The following is a 6,371-nucleotide window of genomic DNA, read 5'->3' on the forward strand; positions in this document are numbered from 1 at the left end:
TAATAAATGCTATTGGTGAAGTGAAATGGGACATGGCTTTATTCCTGCCAGAGAGGCCCAAACAAGAGAAGTCCGTCATCCAGAAAATGGTGGTTTTTATCGCCTACTTTAGTTTTCTGCACAAGGTTATTTATTTATTTATTTATATTTGAGACCAGGTCTCATCTTGCTCAGATTTGCATTGAACTATTTATCCTCCTGGCTCAGCATTCCTAGTCCTGTTAGAACTATAGGCATTAATGGGATACTTGGCTTACCTTTTTTTTTTAAAGCAGAGGGAACATAGACTTTATTAAGGAAATCAGAGAAAGGACTCCCAGTGTGGTAGAGGTTCCAAGGTGAATACTTATTTTATTTAAGACAAACTTTAATGACATTCACTTGCTATGTAGCCGAGGGTGGCCATGAACTCCTAAACTTCCTGCCTCTACTTCCCAAGTGCTGGAATTACAGGTGTGTGCCGCCTTCCTTGGCTGTAAGAGGATTTACATACATGAGTTAATCCGAGAACTAATTGTGTAGCCCAGGCAAGCGAGAAACTGTCTATCCCCCAGTCACAGTCTCTTGGCCATCTGGGATTTCAAGTGTCCCCAAGTCACCATGTGGAGTTCACACTGGCATAGACCATGGCCCCAGTTCATGTTTTCTTGTTTTTTTCCTTTTTAGTTTTTCCTTTTTGGCCTGGGACTCAGAGAGATGCCCGCCTCTGCTGCTGGGATTAAAGGTGTGAACCAGTTATCCTTGTAGATGTTGTAAATGGGACCTGAAAATTGGACATACTTCCATATCTGAGTATCTGCAGCAGAGAGAGATGGTCTATGTTACTGTCTGAGGAAATGGTTCACTTAATAACTGAGCCAGTTGTTATTCTACTGTAACCATGGGCCAGAAGGTTACAGAAGGCTCCAGGCAGATGATACACATTGCCTTAGGCCAATTTTCAACTGGTTTCCATGTCAGGCTGGTCTTCTTGTTCCTTGATTATTTGGTCCCTCAGTCTGGAATGGCATCTTGTCCCTGAATAGGAGGTCCTTGAAGGGGGCATCTGTTTTCTTCATATTGTGGGTGGAAGGATCTCAATATTTAGATCTTTGATTTAATTATGTAAGTTTATCCCTGGATTTTCCTCCACGTATGCAGGCTCTCTTTACTTAATATAAATATTTAAGGACAGGTGTGGTGGTACACTTCTTTATTCCTAGCACTAGAGAGGCAGAGGCAGGTGGATCTCTTTTGAGTTTCAAGCTAGTCATGACTGCATAAGGAGAGCCTTTCTATAGCCTAGGATGACCTTGGATTTCTGATCCTCTGGCCTCCGCCTCAAATTCAGGCATGATGGGTGTGCCCCAGCTCACGTGATTTTTATTTGTATTCTGTTCTGAGTTTAATTTTTCAGATACTACATTTCCAGGAAAGAGTATTGGCTTTTTTTGTGTGTGTTTTGCTTAATTATATATTTACAGGCTACTAATTTTTAATTACACAGAGAAATCTATTTTACTTATCTAAATTATATAAGAGAGTTGAAAACTTTTACCACTAAAAATGTTCTGATTTTTTTTTTTTCTCTCTTTCTTGTTCAAGACTTAGTAACTTTTGTTGTGGGGGTGGTCTTTCCTGATTTTCAGCATTCTTAAGGGTACGTCTGTGGTCTTGTGTGGTTTTTCTTTTATTTTAGAAGGGGGTTACCTGTTTTACATCTTTACGTACGTAAGCTTTCTGTAAGCGAACTTGGCAGACTTAGATTATTGTGTTAATAATCTCCGTGATCCAACTGCATGGGATCGCTAGACTCTTATGTTGTTAATGTAAACCGCTATTTATATTCTGCAATTTGGCTGTTCAAAGTTTTAAGATTTCCCCTGTTTCAGTGAAGCTTTGGACAGACCTTGTGTTTGCCTCTCTTACACATCTGCATGCAGCTGTGCTTCCTTGTGTTTAAATGTGACGAACATCTGCTTCTGTTAAAATGGAAGCTTCGGGAGGGCAGCGTTCTCGGCCGGTCTCAGGTCTCAGCCTCGCTCTGTAATTACTACCCGGCTTAGTTGCTTCAGAGTTAGAAATGGACTGTAAATATTTACAGTGAATCAGGCTGCAGGGTTGGCTGAGGCCACAGTATAGCTTTGCATCCTGGTGTCCAGAGAATGAACTGAGTCATGTTCTGGTGAAAAGGGGGCTTTTCATATAGGACAGAAGCCCTATGGTTATTGTGTGGCTGGAAGGAGGAAGGGGTCTGGAGGTGACACAGATGGAGGAATCAAGAATGATGGGATAAGGGGAGGGGCTTGGGTAGAGGTGTGGCCTGGGAGGACAGGAGGTTACTCAGCACCTTTGAGGGGAAGCTGAAGGAAGTATAGAGGGAAGTTGGTACTTGGCTTGGGATTTTTATGTTTTCTTTGAGACAGGATTGAATATAGCTCAGGTTGCTCTTGAAGTTCCTGTGTAGCCGAGGCTAGACTTAAACACTAGACTCCTGCTTCCAGCTCACTCTCTGCGCTGGCATTATAGGATTGGGTTACCAGCTTTTGTTGTTTCTGTCTTTCTGTGTAGCCAGGGCTGGCCTTCAACCCCACCCCTCATCCCCCCCCCCCCCCCCCCCCCCCCCGGGTAGCTCAGCTAAGGCAGGTTTCAAATTTGCAATCCTGTCTCAGGCGCCTGGGCTCCCGCTGCAATTACAGTCCTGCTTGCAACACAGGCTCTGGGAGACTGATTTATTTATTGAGGTAGGGTATCAGGGAGTCGGGGCTGTTTTGAACTCTTGATCTTTCTCCCTCTATCCTCCAAGTGCTGGGATAGCAGACGAGCGACAACATGCCAGTCAGGGGTACCTATTTATTGTTTTTTTTAAAAAAACAAAAACATTTCTTGAGAGAGAGAGAGAGAGTACTAGCCCACATTTGTGCCATGGCGTGCACATGGAGGTCTCAGTACAACCTTTCCGAGTCCTGGGGATTTAACTCCGTCTGTCCAGTCTAGTTTGGCAGCCAGCGCTTTTCTCTGCTGTTGTGCTTGTTTTGTTTTGTGTTGTGTTTTTGAGAACACCCTCTGTAGACCAGGACGGTCTTCACCTTGTGCTGTTCCTCCTGGCTCCGCCTCCCCACATCGACAGGCCCAATGACTGGCACGGGCCTCCTCCTTGGCTGAGTTATGTACATGTTAGAAACATTTATTGCCTTCTGCTCTGTGGAGAGAGTCCTGGTCAGGACCCTGATTTTTATGATCTTTCCTGCCACTTTTATACCTTTTATACGTTGTTCTCTCTCTTGGAACAGAGGCATCAGCAGCTGCACTCAAGGGCATGGTGGGAGTCATGACTTCTTGGTGACCAAGTGTAGTATTGATGAGACAGAGTGGAAGGAGGGAAGGTGGTGTTCCAGAGCTCTTGGCGGCCGGACATCCAGGAAATAGGGTGTCAAATGTGTTTTCGACAGGACATGGTACATGCCTTTAATCCAGCACATGGGAGGCAGTCAGGAGGACCTGAGCAGAGTCCAGCCCTAGGAGAAGTGATAGGCCAGCCTCGTCTGTCTAACTAAGCAAAGATTCTTTTACTACAAGAAAATTACATTATTACCCTAATAAATAAATTCCACAGCTGAGAAAAGATTAATAAATAATAAATCCATATTAAAGCATTAAAGCTTTTTTTTTTTTTTTTGGTCTAGTTCTATTAGGTCTTTCTCTTTCTCTTGGGGACTCACCATGGATTACATGCTGCGACTTGATGTGGGTGCTTGGAACCTGACCTGGATCCTGTTGATTAGCAGCAGGTTTTTGTTTGTTTGTTTGTTTTTGTTTTTTTGAGGCAGGGTTTCTCTCTGTAGCCCTGGCTGGCCTCCCAACTCAAAGATCTGCCTGGCTCACTGGCTCAGCAGGGTTTGAACTGCTACCACTAGAGCCATCTCTGTGGTCTTCTGAGGATCCAGGTGGTCCACCTGACCCTGCCAGTGTCTGTTGTAGGTTTTTATTCTAAGAGACACTGGGAACATGAGGCAGGACTGTGGTAGTAACAGGCTTGAATATTGATCCAGTTGGTGCTGGTGGGTGCAGTCAGCGGGTGTGTGTGTGTGTGTGTGGGGTGCAGGAAACTTGGGGACCTTGGACTGAAGTCCCCAGCTGATTAGCATTCACCAATCTTTTCCCGGTGATGTTTTTATGAGCTGCTGGGATGAGGGAGATGGCCTGACAGGAAAGGCTTACCAGAGGCCATGTGAACACTGGTATGGAAGGTTGAGGGAATCAGAAGGGTGTGGGGACGGAACCACAGATGAAGAGGGTTTCAGCTCTACTGAATGCTCTGGGTGCGATGAATGAGAAAAGAGATTGACCTTTGATAGTCTAGATAGTCTACTGCAACCAGGCCCAACCCTTTCCCCCCAGGCCTCACCATGGTCTCCTTAAGTCATTATTATATTATTTATATTTTGGTCCTTTGTTGCCTCCCCCCCACCTCCCCAGTTATTTGGGGGTAGTAGAGCTTGCCTTTAAGTCCCTGGTCTCTCTGATCCCACCTCTCAAGAGCTAGGATTGTAGGCATGAGCCACCACACATGTACATTCCAGACCAGACCTTGGGCCTGTGCATGCTAGGCAGACACCTTCCCAAATAGTAACAGCCTCAGGAGCTGTTTTTATTTTTAATTTTTACTTACTGTTTTTTTTTTTAATGTCTATATCTTGCTGGGTAGCATAAGCTGGTGGGGAATTCCATATTCTGGCTTAGGGAACTGTTCCGTGATTACAGAGGTATTCTACCACACCTGCCTGTAATACCTAAGGCCTGATTTCCCGGAAGGGAATCTCTACTGCTCTCCAGCTCCCTTCTGTCTGTCTCTGAGAGATAAGCCCAGGAGGGACAGGGACTCATTGTTCTGCCTCCTGTGCTTACAGCCACTGGCTCAGGGTGCCTGGGCCAGGAGGTGGGGTTAGCTCAGACCTGAAGCCTAGCTATAGTTATGGAAATATGTATCATTTCTGCAGATAATCTGTATAATTAATTGCATTACCATTATTTCTTATGCCCATGTCTCTTAACATCTTAATTTGTCTTTTGGCAATATTGGGGATGGAAACTCGAGCCCCTTGCATGCTAGGAAGTGCTGTACCACTGAGCTATACCCCCAGGCTTGTTTTGCTTTGAAACAGCAAACTGCTTCGGCCTCCTAAGTGTTGAGGATTTTGCACATCCAGCATCATAATTGGTTCATTTTTGTCACTATTTTTCAGACAGCATCTCATGGAGTACAGGCTAGCTTAGAACTTGGTATGTAACCCAGGTTATCCTCGAACTCCTGATCTCCCTGCTTCTGCCTCCTCAATGCACTGTCACACTTTTAATTATTGATTTATAGAATTATTTTAATTATTAATTAACTGATTGATTGAGACAGAGTCTCTCTAAAGACCAGAGTGGCCTCACACTTAACAGAGATTCACCTTCCTCTGCCTCTTAAAGGCTTGTTCCTTCACAGCCTTTATTATTTGGAGACAGTGTCTCAGGTTGGTCAGTCTGGTCTTGAGCTTGTCCTCCTGCCTCAGCCTTCTGAGCAGCTGGGGTTACTGCCCTGAGCCGCCAGGTGAGGTTTAACCTTTCCTTTTCTAGGGAGGGAAGTTGAGGCTGAACAGAGATGAAATAATAGTTCAGGATTATTTAGGATGATAATTAGGATTAGCTCTTAGTGGTGGAGCCTGAGGATTCAGGCCACCATGTCACATGCCCTGGGAGAGAAGGGAAGGCGGGCAGGGTTTTTGTGTGAGTGTGAGAAGCAATGGAGGCAGAGAGGCAGGACTGGGGGAAGCCTTAGTCTGAGAACACGGTCGGCTGATATGTGCAGGATTTCAAGTGAGGATTCTGCCAAGACAGGAGATGACAAGAGCTAGGTGGTGGCCAGACCCAGAGGGTAGCCAGGCCAGCTCTGGAAGCTGCTCCCTCTTGCTCAAGGCAGTGGGAAGCCACTGAGCAGGGTGGCAGGCTCTGCTTCTCTCCACTGGGAAGCAAGCATGAAGGCCAAGCTACACAGAAGCCGAGAAACATGGACAGGGTCCCAGTGTGTGACGGGAGCAGGGGCCAGGACACAGGTCCCCGGCTGGGTTTAGAGACACAGAAGTAGAGTTGAGGTTTGGGATCTTTTTGAGGTGCCTGGGATGCATTCTGGGGTCCTAGCTCCGTCCCCAGCTCCAAAGTGGAAAATACAGAATTTGCTGATAAATACATTGTATATATAATTTAATAGAGCTATTTGTGGGGAAGAAAAGTTTATTGGTTATAATACAAGGTGGCACCATACATACTTGGCAGTACCAGAGTATTCCTGTAGCTTTAAATAATAATAATAACAATAATAAAAAATAATAAATGTATTATATTAATAA

The sequence above is a fragment of the Mus caroli genome, unplaced genomic scaffold (assembly GCF_978045245.1).
Source record: "Mus caroli unplaced genomic scaffold, Mus_caroli_1 scaffold_2, whole genome shotgun sequence".
NCBI classification, from domain to species: domain Eukaryota; kingdom Metazoa; phylum Chordata; class Mammalia; order Rodentia; family Muridae; genus Mus; species Mus caroli.